The sequence below is a fragment of the Equus asinus genome, chromosome 13 (assembly GCF_041296235.1).
Source record: "Equus asinus isolate D_3611 breed Donkey chromosome 13, EquAss-T2T_v2, whole genome shotgun sequence".
NCBI classification, from domain to species: Eukaryota; Metazoa; Chordata; class Mammalia; order Perissodactyla; family Equidae; genus Equus; species Equus asinus.
In genome coordinates, this window is record NC_091802.1 from 44,907,654 (window position 1) to 44,927,459 (window position 19,806).

General features: G+C 40.4%; 1 protein-coding gene across 3 annotated transcripts in view; it reads right to left on the reverse strand.

Moving 5' to 3' along the window:
* KANSL1 (KAT8 regulatory NSL complex subunit 1) overlaps window positions 1-19,806 on the reverse strand; it is a 173,592-nt gene that overhangs the window by 134,687 nt on the left and 19,099 nt on the right. For 2 of the 3 annotated variants that reach the window (XM_014849432.3, XM_014849430.3), the window contains exon 1: window positions 12,892-13,030. The exons of the other annotated variant lie outside the window; for it this stretch is intronic. The gene's annotated coding sequence lies outside the window, so the exon portion shown is untranslated. Of the gene's footprint in view, window positions 1-12,891; window positions 13,031-19,806 lie in introns of those variants that run through there. 3 annotated transcript variants of the gene reach the window in all.

Here is a 19,806-nt window from a genome sequence, read left to right on the forward strand (position 1 = left end):
CAGCCTCTCTCTGGAGACCCAGGCAAGGACACAGATGTTACAGAGCTTATACAAAACTTACTCTGGAAAACCCAGGCTCAGCCAGCACACATAAAAAGGGATTCATAATTAACATCACACCACACCTAAGCAGTAAACATTCCAAAGTTATTTTAGAATCATTCAATTCTTTAAAGTTCACAACTTAAAGAAAAATCTGCTGGCTCAAGTCCCATCTCTTTCAAGAAGATTTCTCTGACTCTCTGAAAGTACATCTGTGAATGCAACATCACATACATCTCAAAGGCAAGAGTTTATTTTGTTTACACACTCTCTCCTTGGTCTCAATATGCCCAGAGGATACACTGCAGAACAGTTAACTTAAATAAGTAGGGAGCAGAAAAAGGTGACAAGGGGAAAAAGCGACCTCTTCAGAAAAAATTCCGTTCCTAACTCCTGTCTTTATCTTTTTATACCAAAACAACACTATTGTTAAACAAAAGATTGAAACTGACAGCCTTCTCCCTTTGTGGACTTGAAATAATGCTATGCTGAGATTCAGTATTACCCCCAAAGGCACTCACAGATAAGGGGAGCAGGTCATATCCTAGGCTCTACTCTCATTTAAAGTATTTAACTATTCTGTTGCCCCAATTTCCTCACATCTGCAAATAACAGAGCCTACCTAACAAGGCTACCGTGTTGATTAAATAAAATTGAATTACTTAGCTTAGTGCCTGGCACAAACACCCAGTATTTGCACTATTATTACAACCTATAGACAAAAAGCAAATATAAAACGAATAAATTTTGATAAGACTTCTTATCAAGAAAAGGAAAATATATATAAGGAAAAATATAAAGCAAATAATTCTCTAAAACATTCACTCTACTTGAGGACTCATGCACACAGGAAAAAGAAAGCACATACCAAAAGACTGGGCACAGAAAATCTAGTTAGCACTCAATATTAGCTATAACTGCCATAAACCACCACCTAAGCTTAGGACTTATTTTTGTGCTTTTTTAATACTCTCACTGTATGTCTAGAGTTACTTTTATAATAAAAATAAAGCAAACCAAATGCCCAACAATTTAAATTATGAAATTTTCATACAATGAAATATTATGCAACCATAAATAACAACAATGCAGAGCTATATTTACTGACACGAAAAAGTGTGTGCTTCACTGTTGAATGAAAAGTAAAGTTTTTACAAACCAAAACATACACTATGACCTCATTTTTGTTTAAAAAAGTAAGTGGTAAGATTCTTTCGTCTTGGGGCCGGCCCCATGGCCAAGTGGTTAAGTTCTCATGCTCTGCTTCTGTGGCCCGGGGTTTCGCCGGTTCGGATGCCGGGCACAGACGGTAATGGTACCGCTCGTCAGGCCACATTGAGGTGGCATCCTACATGCCACAACTAGAAGGACCCAAATCTAAAATATATAACTATATACTGAGGGGAAGGGGGGAGAAAAATTAAAAAGAAAAAAAATATATATACATATAAGATTCTTTTGTTTTTTGTTTTCTGGCTTATATAACGTCTCCACCATAAGCACGTATTACTTGTGTAATAAAAGAGAAAGAAGCAAAAAGAAAATAACACAAATTCTTAAAGAGCCAAAACATCTGAGTAAGGCAAAATGTCACGACAACATTCTTAAATTTAATGTATTGAGCAGAATGCTGATTAAAGCAATGATTCCCATCCCACTTGAATCCCAAAAGCTCCACTCTTCAAGAATTTAAAAAGCAGAGAAAGACTGTCATGCAGTTTGACAAAAACAGTACAACAGTTTATAATCACCTTTCTCCAAAGAATACAAAGCATTAAAAGCTATAATTTATTAATCCTCATAACAACCTGGGCAGTAAGTTTGGGGCTGGGATTATAATTTCCAATTTATTAGTGGGAATAGATAATAAAAGTTACATGGTACATTCAGAATAAAGAAACCTAAAATAGCCCAATTTTTAGTTCATCTAATAAACCACAATCTGACAAATAAATACAGATGGACCCAATGGACCTGCTGTCATTGACACAAATTAAGATTCTGCAGAAAGCTTGCAGAGACAAAAGAAAGGGGCCATCTAATCAAGGTCCTTTAAAAGGCTATAAAAGGTTGGGCAGGTAATTAACGGTTTCTCTCCCAGTTCCAAGGAAGCTTTTTGGGGCCTGGAAGACATCAGATGAGTTCAGCAGGCAAACACATTTGGGAAGGATTTCCCTGATGGAGATTCACAATGTATTTCATCATTCTGAACAAATGTTTGCCTTTACCAAATTTACATAACAAATAAGCATTTTTTTTTTCCATTACACCTATTAATATCTTGCAGAACACTGTTCTGAGGGATACAAGCTGGGATCAAGTTCAAATATGTGACACCTCTAGGGTCCCTTCCTGTGCTTATGATTCTATTATTCTAAACTGCAACACAGGTTAAAAGGCAAACTTCCACCTAACACAAGTAGCACTTGGGAAGCACAAATATACCCCTTGGGCAGAGTTCCTCACCCCCAGTACTACTGACATCTTGTGCCGAATAATTTTTGGGGGTTTTTTTGTTGCACTAGGCGTCTCTCCTGTGCATTGTAGGACCTTTAGCAGCATCCCTGGCCTCCACCCACTAGATGCCAGTAGCACCTTCCTACAAATTATGACAACCAAAAATGCCTCCAGTCATGTCAAATGTCTCATTAGGGGGCAAAATCACCTCACACTTGAGAACCACTGCCTAGAAATTCTCTCTCTATATATTCTTTCCAGAAAGCAAAACATATCCAGCTGCTTCAAAAAAACTGCAAATCAGAACTAATGCCACACCTACAAATGAAAACAGTGCCTTATTCCTTTTAAATTCTCAGGACAGGACTTCAGGTATACAAGAATAATCTGGAGCATCCTCCTTGCAAAAATGTTGATAAACTGCAGAGACCCAAGGGGAAGAGTTTGGCCATTTGGCTAACCGCACTTTCACTGAAAACAGAAGCAAAAATCAGATAGGGAAGAAAAGTTTGCCCATAATGTGGCTTCTACTAACCTATTCCCCACCATTACCTCATTACTCTGCACAAAGGAAAGAAAGAAATAGGAGGAGGAAGGATGGTTAGGGAAGTATCCGTGAAGCCGTCAAAATTTCAGCTGAAACTTGAAAATCATCTAAAATTTCATTATGTAAAAGGCTATGGCAAGAGAACAGTAACGGGGCATTCCAGTAAGAGGAAATGGCATGGGAAAAGGCAAGGCTGTGGGAAAACAGGACATCCTGCAGGTTAAAAGAAATGATCAACTTGCTTGAAATATAAAGTATATTTTAATGGAGAAAACATATAGAAAAAGGTGGAAAAGCAGTTTGAAGCCAGATGATTAAAGGACAACCTTGAACAGCCAGCCTTTACCCAGACTTAAAGGCAGAAGAACATCATTAAAGGTTTTTCAAATGCAGAGTGACACATCAAAACAATGCTTTAGTGAGAACAGTTGGCTAAGATAAAAAAAAAGTAAAAAGGCAAAGAGCAATGAAGAAGCTACTGCAATAATCCAGACAGGATGCAACAAGAACCTCAACTAAGGTGGTCACCACAGTAGAATGGTCATTCTCCTCCAAGCTTAAATCCAGAAACTGGAAGGGGCTGAAGTCTGCAGAAGGGCCAAATAAGTGACAAAAACAAAATGTAGAGGCTCTTAAAGACTGAAGAGGAGGCTCTTTTTTCCTTCATAACTCATCTCCTTTATGATGAAATTCTTCCATTTATTTCTCATAAAGCTGTTCAGGTTTGGTATATCCTCTCCGTTCCTAATACTACGAACCCAAACCCAGGCCACGTCCTCATCAGCTCACACCGAAATTATCTAACAGTTTTCTAACGCCTTAGTCCTCCAATGCATTCCATACGTTTTTATCAGCTCATTTCTCTACTCTAGATTAGCTCCTAGTGCCTTTTTCACGAGCCCAAATTCTCCAAGATGAAACTTAAAATAATATCAGAGCAAGTGCACATGGTAGCATGGACCCAGAACTCACCCCAGATTACCAACTCCATAATCTCTGCCTGTGCTGCTGCTTCTACCTGGAAGGCCCTTCTACCCCTTAGTCCCAAAACTTAATCAATCCTTCAATACACAGCATCTCCACAAAAACTTTTCCAGACTATTCAGATTCACATCGCTTTCTTCCTGTTTAAATTGTACAATGCAGCTAAAGTCACCATGACTCAATTCAAATTACCCGCATGTTCCCTAATTACTGTCAATTTATTAATTCTATTTCCAAGACAGGCAAAGTTCTTTAGAATCCTTCTTTTGCATGCTCACTAACTTTATCTGGAGCTTGGTACACAGTAAGCACTTACTGACTGGGACAGAACAGTCAAAAGACCTGGTGAGGTAGGCCTATCAAGTATAAGTTAAGATTTTGCTAAGCAGAGAAAGGTGAGGAAATTCTAATCAAGAAACCGACACAATCAAAATAATGGGGAAGAATATGGGAGATGACCCACAGAACAACTTGGATGATCCAAGTGATATATGTACAGCTTCTCAAGAAGAGGAAGAAAGCAAGCAGCTATGTAGTGATTTTGCCATCAAGCGCTAGAAGCTACATTATGGGACACACTGGAAAGTATTTCTTTTACATGGAAACAAACTAAGATTTGTTACGGAATACAATAGGAAGTGGGAGGCAAAATTTTTATTATGAAAAAAAGAAAGAATGTGGGCCACGCCACCCCAGTCCCTAACACTTTCTTATGCCAAGAGGGCTTCTTAACTAAAAAAGTTTTGTAATTACTAAGAGAATCATACCTCTTACTGGAGGATAGGTTATTATTATGACTACTACTCACTAACATTAATTGACCTTTTACTATGTCAGTCACTGTGCTAAGTGTTTTTACACACATGTTCTCAATCTTCACAATAACATTATAAGGCAAGTACTCTTATTCTCATTTTATAGATGAGGAAATTTGATGTTCAGAAGTTAAGCAATGTGCTCAAGATCATGCAACTACTAAACTGCAGAGGCAAACTTCCAATTCACATCTCTAAGTCTAAAGCCCATGCTTTTAACTTCTATACTAGGTAGTTTAAAGGTAGATTTAAACTGGAAGGGCCTTAACTGCTAGATTTCAAAGTTTAGTCTTTAGAGGAAAGTCACTGAGGGAATACCAACTGATTATCTCCAATAAACATTTTATTAAAATGCCTACAGCATTCAAAGCACCACACTAAGTGCCTACAAGAATGACAAGGACCAATAAAGAGACACCACTGTGATCAGGGAATTGGGTGAGGGGCACATCAGGAGACTAACACAGGCTGAGAGTGGGTGGGGTCACACAAGGCTTCCCAGAGGAAATAAGATCTAAGCTGAAAGCTAAAGAATAAGTAGCATCTAGCATCATCCAGACAGCTACCTCTGGCATCCCATATCCAAAACCTATTCCCTGCCCCCAACAACAAATCCAAAACAAACTCCTGCCTCTCAAGATTCCCTATGTGAGTGAATCCTGATCCCAATCACTGATTTACCATCTATCATATCTCATTTAAACATATACTAATGCCAGAAAAGAGCAAGAGAAAAACTACAGTTCATGGTCTAATGTTGGAGACACTAAGAATTAAAGCAGTTTCATTAATGCCAAAGATAAGTAGAAATTAGGTGCAAAGGTGAGCCCAGGTGATAAAGCACTGTTTTGCCTTGAAGGGTCAAGGGAGGCTTCCAGAAAGAGATCACATTCTGGCTGAATTCTGAAGGATGAATAGGGAGGATTTAACAGGTTGAATGACAGGCACATTGACTCCATCCTTAATGCCACTACCTTAGTTCAGAGCCTCATTATGTACTACAGTAATGCAGGAAGTAGTAATCTCCCAACTGTTCTTCTTTCTTCCTGTCTCAGCAAGCCTTCAATCTAGCGTCCACTACCAAAATGACTATTAGAAAGGAAGCAGGAAGAGAGGGAAGGTGGGGGGGAACATAAATCTGACCATGTTATGCTCCTACTTAAGATCCTTCAGTGACTCTAGGGTCAGTAAGACTCCAAACTCCCCACACAGCATGCACCTACCCTCTTTTTACACTCGGCTTCATCTCTAACCTGTCCCCATTCCAGCCACCTGAATCTTATTTACAATTCCAGGCCCTTCCATGCCCTTGCACCTTTGCTCATGCTGAACTTTCTTTCTAAGGTTCAGCTCCAAGGTCACATACTCTTTCAAGTACTCCCCCTTCATGCCAGGGTGAGTTAGGGGTCTCTTCCTCTCCAGGGTCTTATCTGCACTCCTATGACACCCTGGGCAACAGCTCATAATGTAATATGAACTCAATTTTGTCCGTCCTCCCCTTCCCTAGACTGTATACTTCTTAAAAGGAGGGTTATGGCTTATTTTATCTCTATCCCCTAGATGTAGCACTGTGCCTGGCAGACAGTGGACCAATGCGTATTAGTTAACCTGAGTGTTCTACGTTAAACGCATCGGATGGAGATCCATTCTGAAGTTAATGAGGATGCTGGTCATAGTGATAACAACCTAACAAGAAGCAGGCATCAACTGAATCTGAATGACGTAGACTTCATCTACCTCAAAAGTTCCACTCATTTATATTGCCAAGCACCTGCACTCTGAGAAACTTTTTAACTGTACTTTTTAAACTATTAAATTTGGTTACATAAGCCTTTTGAAAGCATTATCTATCAAAATTTTAAATGCAATTACCCAAACTTTTACCCAGTAACTGCACTTCTAGGAATCCATCCAACAGAAATATTTTCATAGATACATAAAGATATACACACAATTCTTTCACTAAAGTATTGTTAAAAAAAAACACCCTAAACTTAAAGACACACTAGAATATTATGCAGCTATTTGAAAAAAGAGAACTGTATATGTTGATCTGAAAAATCTCTATGATATATAGCTAAGTGGAAAAAAAAAAAGATTAAGCCACATAACAAGTATGATCCCATTTGTGCTTAAAAATAAGCAAATTGTTTAGAAGGATGACTACATATCAAAATAATCATTAGTGTTTATCCTAGTTCTAGCCTATCCTATTTCTATCCACTGAATTCAAACTTCCTACCAGTCTAGCTCACAAAAGGCTAAAGAGCAAAAGATGTATTTTTATCCGATCTCTTTCTAACAAACTCTACTACAAGTGTTTCTGAACAATCCTAAAATCGGAGGCTTCTTGAAGAGCCCAAGCAAGTCAAAGGGAAACGCAGCAGGGAGTGGGGGTGGAGGGTCCTTGACCAAATCCCACAGATCTCACTGAAACCTACCTTGTCTCTTTAGAGTACTGAATTAATGATTAAAAAATTAATTTTTCCAAAGCCAGGGAAATGTTAAAGTTAATACTAACATCTTTCTTTCATTCTCATGGGAGGCCAAAGAGGAAACTAGGAGGTAAGCAGTAAATCACTAACTGCAAAAACCAGCACTTTTTTTTTTTGATATATGCTTACGGTCTTCAAACATCCTCAGTTCCGCCATGGTAATATATGAACAGTTTAATGAAACTTTCCTGACAGTTCAACTTATCATACTAGTATTTCTAAAAATCCCCTATACTAACACAGATCAGAAACTAATTAGCTTTTTGCCTCTATCCTTTAAGTATTTCTAAAAAGCCTCTATACTAACAACAAACATCAGAAACTAAACTAATTAGCTTTTCGCCTCTATCCTTCACACCCTCCTCCAGTGGAGGTGCTAAAAGGAATTACAAAGGCCAAACAGCAAGTGGCAAAAAAAAGTCTGGATATCAGTTTTTAGCAATTTTCGGTTTAACATCCTAACAACAAAATTGTTATTCATCTTTTTTATTCCCCAACACTTCCCCTCCAACTGAATTTAATCAGGTCTGACCTAAAGCTGCTCCCTTTCAAAAAGGGAATTAAAAGGTGAGGGACTCCATTAAGTTTGATGCCAATCAAGCAACTTTTTCCAAACAAGGGCAGAATCTGCTGTACTTAAAATTCAGAGTGAGATCTCATTTGGGATTCCTGGTTCAAGTAACAAGAACCAAAGTTTTTGATAACATTTAGATAAAACTGCACTGAATTTACCTCCACCCTACATTTCCTGACTTGCAAAAGCATGGAAAGAAACTGTAATTCTAAAAAAATTAGAACTAGAAGAAAAAAGGGCAACTTTACAGTCAACAACAATAAAATATACAGCTTAACAATTCTCAGTTAATTAATTCCCTAGTAGGCCAGAGCATTCAAATGTTAAAATTTTACGGAGCTAGCTTAAAATCTTGAAAAAGCAAGTCTTGCATAAAGTAACATTTATTAAACAGGTATTATTTGCCAGACACTGCTACCTAACGGAAAAATAAGAATTTAAAAAGTCTCCACCTTGAAGAGCTTCTTGGCATAAAGGTTTAAAATACTCATATACAATCACTAAGTTTTTCTTTCAGACTACCCAAGTTTCTTCTTCATTCATAAATGAATTGTGCTCTCTACTTTGAAGTAGGTTTCCTCATACTCTATGTTTTAGCTTTACCTTTATTCTACCAAAGACAAGAAAAAGCTTAACACATAAAGAAAAAATATCTATTTCAGCTCTTCTTGGAGTCCAGGCATTTTGATAAATCACATCTATTGGCTTATTTTCTCCTAGACATTTTACCTCACATCCTAAAGGACAGGCACATGGCATAATGTAGGAATAAATGATAATTGAATTAATAACTAATAATGATTCTACTAACCATTCAGACTGATCTTTTCCTTATGACCCACAATTCTCCTCACAATCTGCAAGTGACACCCAAAGATACCACGTACCTACCACTTCTCCTGGCCTCCGAATGTTGATGACCTCTAGTGGAGTGGGATATTTGTCTTTTCTAATCCATATTGTCTTCTCTAACCATTATTGTTGTTCACTGAGGTTTTTTTGGTTTTTTTTTTAGGACGATTAGCCCTGAGCTAACATCCGCTGCCAATCCTCCTGTTTTTGCTGAGGAAGACTGGCCCTGAGCTAACATCCATGCCTATCTTCCTCTACTTTATATGTGGGACGCCTGCAACAGCATGGCTCAACAACTGGTGCTAGGTCCGCACCCGGGATCTGAACCAGCGAACCCCGGGCCGCCGAAGCAGAAGGTGCAAACTTAACTGATGCATCACCGGGCTGGCCCCATGGTTGTTCACTGAGTTTTGATCTCCCATTTTGGGAAGTGGGAAGTGCTGATGAAAGAGTCTTATTTTGTGTTATGAATAATTACACTCTAGAAAGAATAATTTTGCAGAACTTTTAGTATGTCTAGAGGCTAATATGCAATTTATTAGGATAAAAACTATAATTTAAACATAAATCCTCAGAAGCAACAACAAGACTCAAAAACCAGTCTCAACACAGATTTCCAAGAAATAGTTAAAGTCCTATTTCAGGGAAAGGACATGGTCCAAGTACTCTCTGTGCTGACACAGTAGGCAGGCTGGGTGTGTGAGGCCGTTTTCTCTAAGACGACTGCACTGTACTCCTTCATCAAGTGGTTAAGTAAAAGTGCACTACTGTGAAAGATGCTTCCTGAGACCTGGAACAGTCTAACCAAAGGCAGAAACTTAAAACAGAGGAGGAGGGCCAAGAAAAGGTGCTTTAAAACTCTAAATAAACCACTCCATGATGAGCTGTGCTCTGAGGCAATCAAATCAACTGAAGACCACATACTTAGTCTGCACTGGTCTCTCCTTTCCAAACTCAAGGCAATGAAGAGAACCTTTGGGGAAAAAAAAAATCAATTAATTTAAAAAATCTCTCTCTCTTCAGGAAGGAAGTCACTTAATTTCCGTGTCTTAATGGCCTCACCAAGAAGAAAAAATAAGCACTACCAAACCCAAGGAAGCTGACTAAATATAAGAATAAGCATTACTCTTTAAACGCAGTATTTCCAACTATTGTATAGAAAATCCGATATGGATTAGTACATTTTCCACAACATTTAAAAATTGCTTTTCCAGTATAACAAAGTAGCAAAAGTTCCTGACTAGAACCGCTCAATACTAGAATACCTTCTCAAACCAGCATCACCAATCACAATGGTCCTATGTTCACAGACTACGTGAGTCAGGTTACACCAAACAGAACAAATCTAAAACTTGCTATCCACTTTAAAATACAATTAAACTCTGTGGTCAATCCAATAAAATCCAGAGGCTGTAGAGACACTGGCTACAGTGTAGCATCACTAGAGATGGAAGAGTACTGGCAGTGTCTGAAGAAGAAAAAAAATGGAATAGAGCTGTCTTCCTTTCTTCTCAACTTGATAAAAGTTCAAAAGTGAACTAAGGCTTACTCATTGCTAGCTTCCAGAATTTTCCTCAACAGGATAATGATAAGTCAGCTAAGAATCAAAGAATTCTCCGCAGGTTTAACACAGAAATAACGTGTGTAGGTAGGAAGAAAGAAAATCAGACAAAAATTTAACATCTTACTTTGGTAAAGCACAAAAGTCAAATACTAATGTTCTGAACAAGGCTTTCAGGAAAGATGCAGGAACACTTCTAAATACTTCACGTCAACAGATTCACACAGGTGGAAGGACCAAAACCCCACCCCACCTCAAGGCTCTATCAATACTTAATTGATCACTCTTTCAACTGTCTACAGACACAGATCAAAAATACTTATTTTATACATATTTAAATGAGGCAGTCAATACACACCAACTATCTTCACCATAATACAGATGTTAAGAATCGTCCTCACATCTAATGTTTCCCTCCAAGTAGTGCACAGTTGAGAAATAAAAAATTAACCACCTCAAATGAGATCACTAACAAATACAACAAATATGCTAAAGGTCAAAGGAATTGCATATTTTGTTGGATAAACCTGGTAGAAATCAAAATCAGAATTCCACGACTGAGGATACTTATCCCACATTTACAATACATTTTTTAAATTCCCAAAGGGTGAGAATTTTTACCTTGCCTTATTTTTAGAACTACACATCACACTGCACATATCACATGACATGATGTAACTGTTAGCAAAGAAAAAGGCCCAAACCATTGAAAATATACATGTTAAGAGGAACTGAATCACTGCATACTTAAGAATCGCTACATTTCATATTTACTTTTTTTTTAATGTTTCTCAACTCACAATTTTTTCTTAATTGGAAAAGTGACTAAAAACCTATGTAGAAAGAACAGAGAAATGTGCCTGGCATTTTATAAAATATGAATTTACTCAATTACTGGGAAAACTGGTATGAAGAAACAGATAATAGAACAGCATTCTTCTAAACCTATAGGATTAAGAGCAAAAATTCTCCACACCAGAAACGTAATGAAACAACTTTAGGTAGAAAAACAATTACTCAGAAGTAGTCACTGTCGTTAGGAGAAAAGAAAAACAGTTTTAACTGACAACGCCTGCAGACAATTGAAAATTTCTAAATTGGTCAGACACGATGTTAGAAAAGGAACCAAGTATATCCTATAGAAGGGGGGAGGGGAAAACACACCCACTTAAGCCTTTGTAAATAGTGGTACTTTAAACGACCTAAAAAGCAGGGAAAACAGAAACTACAGACTATTCAGAAAAATGGAACACACATTCCAATGTACTACTTTCCATACTTCAAAGTGCTTTAGAGATGAAGTTCAGTAACAATCTATAACTATATCATGATTATGCAAGGCAAAGATTATGTAATTTTATCGTTTATTATAAACGTTCTCCGACTCTAAAACTAAAACACCTAAAACGTTTAGATCTCTCCAATGGGGAGGGGTAAGGTTCTTCTTGGCTACAATTAAAAAATATAAACACACACCCCAAAACAAACAAAAAAACACGATTGCTAGCCACGTGACAAAGGAGATGGCAACACCAGGATTGTGAATGGAGGGGAGGGAGGCGAGGCAGGAGGATTAGGGAGATTTCTCGGAACTTTGGGGACCTCAGGATTCGAGTCTCCAGACCCTTAAGGTCCCAAACTCTAGCCCTACGAGTTGTACTGTTAACAATCTTAAGTACAGTTTTATTAATAGGTCACGAAAAATGCTCCAGTGACCTCCACAATAAAGGAGAAAAAAACGGAGGAGGAGGAAAGAGAGCAATTTAAAGTGGCGCCATGTCACCCCTTCTCCCTTAAGGCAATCAATAAGCGATAGTTAAGTAACGTGTTTCTCCCAAAAAACCACACTGGGATCCCGACAATGGAAAACAAAAGGGTTTTTAAGTAAAACATAAGGATAGGGTTTGTTTATCGTAGGGAAAACAATCTAACTATTTGCTGAGAATCAAAAGACCGTCAGCCGGAAAACAGGCCCCCCAAACTCACTTAAAAGCAAATAAATGCCTCTTCCTCTTTAGTTAAAAAAAAAGAAAAGAAAAAAACACGTCCGCCTGAGAGAGACCATATCTGAAAAGCTAAGTGACCTCAATTTACAGGCAGCAAAAATAATAAATAAATGAAACAACCATCTCACTACACAATCAGAGTTGTGATACACACCGTGAAACGCGCAAGATGTGTGTTTCGAGCAGAGAAAGGCCTTTTGCAGTCAAGAGAAGTTCAAGGCGAGAGCCAGAGTTTGTTTTCGGGTTTTTTTTACGGGAATAAATGGTGTTAAGGCCGCATTTTTAAATAGAACGCCAAAGGAAAAGCTGGCGAAGAAGGCGGCAGCTGGTGGGGAAGGGCCCCCGCACACCCCCGCCCTTGGGGCGACTCCCAGCCCCGGACCCGCAGCGGGGAAGCCCGGAGAGGCCATTTAAAGTTCCGGAGAATTTTCCTGCCCTGCCCTGCCTTTCCAGTTACAAGTAACAAAGAGAGGGAGAAATGGGAGCCACAGAAAGAGCGAGGAGAAGGAGAAAGGGCAGCGGGAGGAGGAGAGGAGCAGCAGCAGCAGCAGCACCTACCACGTGATGGAGGAGCGTAGCCCGGGCGGATTCAGCCCCACAAAATGGGCGCAGTTTGCAAACAGCCCCCGGCTTGGGCGCCGAGGGCCGGCGGCGGCGGGCGGGGGCGCGCGGCGGCGGCTCCGGCCCGGGCCCGCCGCTCTCCTCCCCCCCGGCGCCCGGAGCCGCCCTGACTTTCCGGGCGGGGGGGGCGAGGCGGAGGGGGAGGGGAAGGCGGCGGCGGCAGGGAGCGGCCGCTTTTTCTTCTCTTTCGGGCCCTTTCTCCGGCCTTCCTCGGCTCCGGTGGGGCCTGGGCACGGCCGGGGACCGCAGCCCGGCCGGGAGGACGGGCGGGCGGGGGCAGAGGGTGAAGCCGCCCCCCCGCCCCGCACAAACAAGCGCCGCCGTCTGCAGCCCGAGCCCGCACCCCGGCCGCCACCCCCGGACGCCTCTTCCCGGCCGGGGAGCGCGCTCCGGCCGCCCCCCGCGCCGCCGCGGCGAGACGAGTCGGCTTCGCTACGGTGCTCGGTTCTCCCGCCGGCTCGGCGAGCGGTGGCGGCGGTGGCGGCGGCACTGGGAAAATGGCGGCCGAGCTCCTTTTCCCTCCCCCCCTTTAATCTGAAGCGGAGGGAGAATGGAGCGAGCGAGCGAGCGGGCGAGCGCCGGGGACACGGGGAGGAGGGACAGCAGCGCCTCCGCCGGCTGCGGCTGCGGCGGCGAAGGGCCGCTCCGCCCCGGCGCGCCGCCAGGGGGCGCCCGCCGCGCCGCCCCCGCGGGCCGCCAGGAGGCGCGGCCGCCGCCGCCTCAGTCATGGCTCCTCGCCGCCGCCGCCGCTGTTTCTGCACCTCCATCTGCGGAGGCCGCCGCGCCGGGCCCCAGCTGCTCCCGGACGCGCGGCGGCGGCACGCGGCACTGCGGCAGGCGGGAGCGGGCCCTTGCTCATGCTGAGGTGAGGCTAACCTGAGGCACTGACGCCGTCACATTCCCTCCGCGCCCGGGCTGGCGGGACCGCGCGCCCGCTACGAGGGACAAGGCGGGCTGGCGCGGCGGAGCGAGAGGACGTGAGCGAGGAACTGTGTGCACTGTGTAGTGAAGAGGCTACTGCCGCGGGTGCCAGACTACCGAGCTAAACGTGCGCTGAGGCGGGGGCAGGCTCCCTGACCAGGGAGGCGCTCTCCGCCGCCCTTTGTCCTAGCAGCCTGCCTCTGTACACTGCAGCATGCCTGGGCACTCGCCCCAACCCCGCGCTCCGCAGCCGCCAAGGTAAAAAAAAAAAGAAAAAAAAAAAAAAAGGCGCACGTCGTTGTTGCGCAGGCGCGGGCCAAGGACCGCGCCGGGCCAGCCCGGGAAGGGAAGGGGCAGCCGGTAGCGACAGGGGAAGTGATGGCCCACCAGCGCCGGGCCCGCTGGGAACTGTAGTTTTCGGTAAGAAGCATACGTCTTGTCTTGGGTGTCAAGGCTTGGCAGATCCGCCGAAACAGGCAAATGGCATTACACAATGAGTATTTATGCTTCCTGTCGCCACCAAAAGGAAGTTCACTGCCATGCTAAAAGTTTAACAAAGAACTCCATAGAGAAACCCAAATCTCACAACAAAATCAAACTTCCCACTTTCCTACCAGAGTTGATTTAAAACGGTGATACTATCGTTCCTCATGATCAGTGTGTCACTACAGTATTCCTTTCCCAAAACGGAGCTTTAAAATAATGAAACTTTCTCTAGATTAAAGAAATTCAGCAATAAAATACAAAGTGTAACATTTACACAAATTATAATTCCACCATCCTTTAAAACTAAAGAAAAAGTTGCCAAAAGATGAATTCAGTGCTTTGATTTAAAAAGGAACTCTGGAATTCATGAAAATATTACCTTAAATGACTGAAGAAAAAAGTTTCCAACGATTAAATCATCAAATTCAGCAGATGAAAAGGATATGTTATACTACCAAAAAGGAAGATGAGAAATGCTCAATACTGTTTTGTGGCTTACCAGAACCAATATCCGGTGGTATGCGTCACTTCTGCTAGCCAAAAAAACACCCTCACAGTTTTAGTCCTCCCACAAAGTTACACTAACTCCCCAGCTCTACAGCATCTGCACCTATATTTCCGTGAGTTTTCATTTGTACTCTTAAAATCACACTCTCAATCATAGTTATGGTTCTCAAATATCAAAAGCAAGCAAGTATACATATTTGTATACATATCCAAAAGAGATCCTAGTCTTTGCTTTTTAATTTATAATTCTGGGGAAGAAAATTTAGTTAATTAAAAAATGTACACACACATATCTCCACATAAATAGTAATTCTACAAAATATAGCAGAAGAGTGTTAAACACACAATTCCAGGACCAACAGATGGCGAACTAGAGCCCTAATCTGAGGATTCTGAAATCTAAATGAGCAGAATGAAAACACCAAATAAGGGAAAGCCCTTTGCAGTATACACTTAAATATTATGTTCAAAGAAACCTACCACAAAATAATTAATGTTACTACTGCCTCGACTCTTAAAATTCAATGGCCAGATTTAATTAGGCCCCCAAATAACCAAGGTTATAAGATACATTTTTTCAATGGTTTAGGAAAAAGGTGGAAATGCTCATTTTAAAACATGCATTTTGGGGAAAAATAGATTCAAACTTTCCCTTTCTCTCACTGCTTAGCCCAAGAGTCAGGAGTTCACAGTGTTTATGGCACTTAAATCAGTCAACCTGTTTTACATTCTTATCTCAAATCAGACGTCTTTCTGCTTAGGCATCAATTTTTACAAATAAGGGCATACAAAGGTGAGCCACTAAAGAGACAAAAATTTTAGGGAGAGAAATAAACACTTAGATACTACTCACTTTTCCTATCACTCTTGGAATAGCCATTGTGGGTGACTCTCCAATATCGACTCTATCCTAATGGATTAGTTTTAACCCACTCTCTCTGCCAAGGATTGGTTGGGAATGGGCATGGAACCTAATCCTGGCCAATGAGACATGAGCAGAAGGCCTCCAAGAGAGAACTGTGAGAAAAACTTCTATTCTGAAGAGGAGACAAGGAAAACAGTGCCTCTTCCTCAGACAGTGCTGAGCATGGCACCTCAAACTGCTGCAGTCACCTTACGGCAAGCCTGAAGACGCCACCAACATCAAAGCAGGCAGAGTGGAGAGTTGGCAAGAACCTTGATCCTTGGTGACAGCATTAAGCCATTATATCACACAATCCTGATATCTACAAAACTTCTAGACTTCCAGCTACATGTAACATGTAACTGTTTAAGCCAATTTGAGTTGTTTCCTATACCTGAAGTCAAAAACATACTGATTAATTTCTCATATTTTAGAGTATTTGTATTATATTACTTTATGAGTCATATTTTATATAAGCTTATTTATTCCTCAGAAAGGCCCTTCCCTCCTATACACAACTCTATACCCATCCTTGTCTATCTATGTCTTCTTTCTACCTAGAAAAAGAGGACCATCCCTCTTCACCATTGTTCCTTGTTCATTCCTCTCCCCCAATCCACCTCCAACTTATTTTCCCTTCCAGATATGTTCCACCACACCACCATTATTATTTACTTGCTTCACTTAACAACAGTGTTGATAACTGGCACTATATTACCCTCCTCTTGGTTAAATGCTCTCTATAATTCCTCTGAGATTGTTTTCATATATCAGTCTTACCTCCTGACACTGGCCTCAAAGTGCTCAAAGGCAGGAACTATGGTTATTCCAACTTCAGATTTACTACTCTAGTTTATACAATAAACACATTCCAAAAAGGCACTCTCTAACTGCACCACCATCAACAAGCCAAGTATTTCTAAGTAGAATATTCTGTCACAAATTCAGTACTTCAAATGTCCAAACTAATCACAAAAGGACAAGGGATTATTTTGTTTTGCACTTAAAAAAAAAAAAGCAATTATTATATTAACTCAGGAGAAAGTCCTAAAGCCAAAACTATTTAGTTTCAAAAGGACAGGGACGCAGTTTTTCTTCTTTTTGCATCCCAGGGACTTAGTCCAGAGCCTTACAAAAGGAGACACTTCATAACAATTTGCTGAATAAATGAAAAAAGGTATAGTGTGGGAATTAAGAGTATGAGATCTGAGGGTAGCCCTAGATTTTATCCTGCTTCCAACATTTAACCAGTTGTGTTACTTTGCAAAGTACTTAACCTATAAGCTTCAGTTTCTGCTCTGTGAAAATGAGATAATAATAATGCCTACCTCATAAGTTATTATTATTAATTAAGCTATTTTCCAAAGTTCAATAATTGAAAGGTTAAAATACAAGGTAAGTAAAGGTCAGCACCTCTTTCCTAATTCAAGCTTCAAATTCCGATCTACAGACTCCGGCAAACAATGTTTTTCATTCATAAAATCGGATAACACTCTACATAAAAATACTTGGAGCTCCCTAAAAACATACTCTAATTCTGAAAAGGATTATTTACAATCATAAATCTAAAGCCACATTTAAAAATATTTAAATGCATTTATTCAACAAAAACTTACTGAGCACCTATTAAGCTCAAGACCCTCTTCCAGGTATCATAGAAATGAACAAATTAATCTAAGAGAATATTAAAATTATATCGTAAAAAATCTTGACTGAAATTGATGCATGCTCTCATGTTAATATTTTACTAGCTAAATATTAAGTAGAAAGCCAAAATAAACTGAACCAAAGTTAATAAATTTAAATCAAAGAATTTTGGATGTAGAAGGAATATGGAAGGCCATCTAGTTCAACCTCCAAGTTTTATTAGTGGGAAAATGAGGCCAAGAAAGAAGAGTTAGGAGACTGCCCAAAGCCTCAAAGCTAAAGGACAGGCTGGGATCAGGGTGTCAGCCTCCAATTCTCACTCTTGCCACTGCATCACCTGCCTTCCAGGGTTCTATCTTCCCAGCAGAAACATGCTACTCACTTGGCAAATAAGAAGTGCAAACAAGATAAAGGTATGAAACCCGCACAATACTACCTATTTCACAGTTTCACAACTGTCAAGGTTTGGCCAAATGTAAGTAAAAGAAAATCCTCACACTGATTACAATGACTATAAAGCTCAGAACTATTTTTTTCATTAAATGGAGGTATCAACAGATTCAAAATACCATATATTCTTAGGTACTCAGTCCAGTAGCAACAAAGTTTCAATAAGATTAAATAACTTCAGGCATGTGAAAAACTTTTGTAAATGGCAAAGTATTATAAGAATGCATGGTATTCCTTAGTTTCAATCCCACCTAAAAACAAGATAATTTCTTCCTCATACTAGAGATACAGACTCCAGAATTTACATAAAGATATTATCATACCATCTCACCACAGAAGTGATCCCATAACTCAATGAAAAGAAAAACTAATCTTAGGCTTCATGATTTAACTGTGTTAGTAATGAGAACAATAACTAAAGTTACAGGTTAACCCTGAAAGCACTCCTAAATCTAGAAATAATTTATTTGGGGATAATTCAGAAGATAGCACTAAAATTCAACTGAATACAACTGTATCACTTAAAGAAACAAGTCAGGTTCTCTCAGGCTATCAGCTATGTTAAGATCTAACATCCAAGATTGATGGTGTTCTCCTCTGCAGTCCCAGATTTCAACGTAGCTACATAAGCACTGACTTCCAACGCATGCAGTTTAACCAGGGCTCTATAAGAAAATTTTAAAAGTTTCTCAAGGAGTTAAGTTAAATGAACAAACAGAAAACTATACTGATTATTTAGGTGGATTTTAATTAATTCTAATACTTTGAACTTTAGTATAGAACATTTCAAAATTCTCAAATAATTAGAATTAATCAAAAAAGTTAACTGACCAAATATAACAAAAGGAATGCTCTTATATACTGATTGTGCAGATGAAGCAACGTCAAATGAAGCAATCTGCCCCGGACCCAAACACTGCATCAGATAATAAACTTGAATGTCAGAATTTGCCCCAAATTTACCAAGAAACTGCCTGACTCCTTTTCCAAATGAAACTTAAAGGTAAACATGCAGAAGAATTTCAAGGCAGATATGAGGAGCCAAGTTGTGGAAGGCCTGATAAAGAGAGTCAGAGGGAAAAAACTTACTCAAAGAGAAAAGGAGGCAGCAGGAGCACAAGTCGAAAAGCATTAAAAAAAAATTTTTTTAAGTCAGTTGCTGAGTCCAAAGTTAAGATGCAACTTCTAAAATCTTGCTCTGATGGCATAGCAAACCTAGGGATTTGGGAGACAGCCCACCTGTCCCCTCCAATGGAGAGGCACAGCACTCTTGGAACATTACTTTTTAATCCACTAATTCCTGGGTTCTTGAACTGGATTCTCATGTACACTCTGGAGCATACAACTATGGACTAGGGAGTAACTGGAACCACTGAGAAAACGAGAGAGACTCTGCTAGAGTGTCAGTTTAATCAAAGATTGTAGTAAAATCAGATACATTTTTGTTAAACACAAATATATTACAAAGCAAAATACAAAATTCTCATTTGTTCAAAATAGAGGAGTTTTCAGAGGAATGTCCTTTTTGTGACAAGTTGCTCTGGACAACCCCAAACCCTGAGAGTACTTTGTAGGAAAAGGTGGAGAAGCACTGCTTTAGGTCATTTATAGATAAATATGCATGCCAAAACCCCTGAACATAGCCCCTTTATACAGATAATGAAACCTGACAACATCTAATGTAAAAATTGTCATGGGTACAATATTGTAAATGAGACCATAAGCTACTGACAACATGACTGAAATTCAGGAAATGCTAAAGTCCCTGGCTTATCTCTGTCACTCATTTACTAGGAAAGCATATATAATTTTTTTAACAGTAATCTTTTTTCAGTTTCAAATTAGACTGACAAAAATAGGGCCAGCCCCGTGGCCATGTGGTTAAGTTTGTGCGTTCCGCTTCGGTGGCTCAGGGTTTCACCAGTTCGGATCCTGGG